This window comes from Echinops telfairi, unplaced genomic scaffold (assembly GCF_000313985.2).
Source record: "Echinops telfairi isolate 266 unplaced genomic scaffold, ASM31398v2 ScPeMD7_23;HRSCAF=83, whole genome shotgun sequence".
In the NCBI taxonomy this organism is placed as follows: domain Eukaryota; kingdom Metazoa; phylum Chordata; class Mammalia; order Afrosoricida; family Tenrecidae; genus Echinops; species Echinops telfairi.
In genome coordinates, this window is record NW_022103920.1 from 60305304 (window position 1) to 60306952 (window position 1649).

Below are 1649 nucleotides of genomic sequence, written 5' to 3' on the forward strand. Positions count from 1 at the left end.
GTGTGTGTGTGTGTGTGTGTGTGTGTGTGTGTGTGTGTGTGAAGGGCCACGAAGCCAAGGTAACATGGAGTCAGTCATTGGACTAGCTCCAGACTCTTTGAAGCTTGCTCTCAGGAGTGTTCGATTTACATTGTTTCACCAGCAGGAAGACTGTTCTGCTAAATTAATGCACAGGAGATGGAGGGAGATGCAGTCCTCCCTGTTGAGAGGCTGCAGGTGGGCCGCCCCTGGTGGCAGATGTTTGAGTACCCCACCCTGCTCCCTGCCTACATGCCCCAGTGGTGTGGACCTGGCCTGGTGCAGGAATCCACCAGGTCAAAGGAGCTCGCATCAAGTGCCTCCACACCTCCCTCTCCTCCCTACATGCTATTTGTTGTTTGTTTCGCTCTCTCTCTCCACTGAAGCATTGACTTCCCAACATGGCAGGCGGAATCATCAGGCCCCTGCGGTGAAAAGGTGAGTTTATCCGCGGGATAATTTCTCCAGGTCTCAAAAAACAAAGAAATAAATCAAAACCTTTGGGACGACAACAGAGAGTGCGTTCATTTCTGATAACGAGCAATTCAAGTTGTTTTATAACTTGAAGGCAAGCCATCCATGAAGCATCAGCTGAAACGCTGGCGAATCGGGACAGCTGGTATTCTTGTTAAGGACTCGTGGTTGTTCTGGGGTAGCTTTTGAAAAAATGGGTCTGCCTTCTTGACTAGATCATGAAGTTAGTGGGTGTGTGTGTGTGTGCAAAATTATAAAATAGAGAGAAATTAGAATATTCTCAATGTGTTTAAATATATTATTTAATAATACACACAATATGTCAAACATACATGTAACTTATGAAACAAAATAAAACAAACACTCATGACCCACCCTCGAACCCAATGCTTAACACTGAAAACCAAACAAACCTCCGAAATCCACTGTTGTTGTGACCCTATAGTTTTTACAGATCCAAACAGTGCCATCGCTCATGTTGGTGCCACCAGTGCAGTAACTCACGGTGTCCCACCTGCCCACGGACCTCTTCCTAATAGTTGTAAATTGTTTAAATGTACTATTTCTTCTATTATATGAACACCACCAACAAACGTGTTTTGCAAAGTCTTTCTTCATTGAATTACTGCTTTCTTAGTTGCATTGTTAGTGACCAGAGGCCTTGAAAATATTTATTGTCTACTTCTTTTCCTTTCATCACGGCTTCATTCTCAAAAAGAGCTATCGATAGTAGGTTCCAAAGCATATTACAATATTGTAACCGAACCACCAGGAAATGTGACAAAATCAGTGACTATAAAAAATGCCAGCAGCACATGCTTGTGCCCTTCACAGGAAACCAGTGATCAAAGCATCATTGCGAGTGGGTGGGGACAGATCTGAGTGGAGCGAATTAGAAAGAAAGTAAACTAGCACAGAACTTTAGCCTAGTCAGTGTGTCGTCAAACTGGACTTCAGAAATGATTTTGTTGTTATGACTAGAGGGGTGTTTTTATTAAAAGTAATGAATCTCTGCTGAAACACTGCACACAAAAATTTTTTGGCTCTTTTTTTTAATGTAGTTTTATTAGGAGCTCATACAACTCTTATCACAATCCATACATACATCAATTGTGTAAAGCACATTTGTACATTCATTGCCCTCATCATTCTCAAAA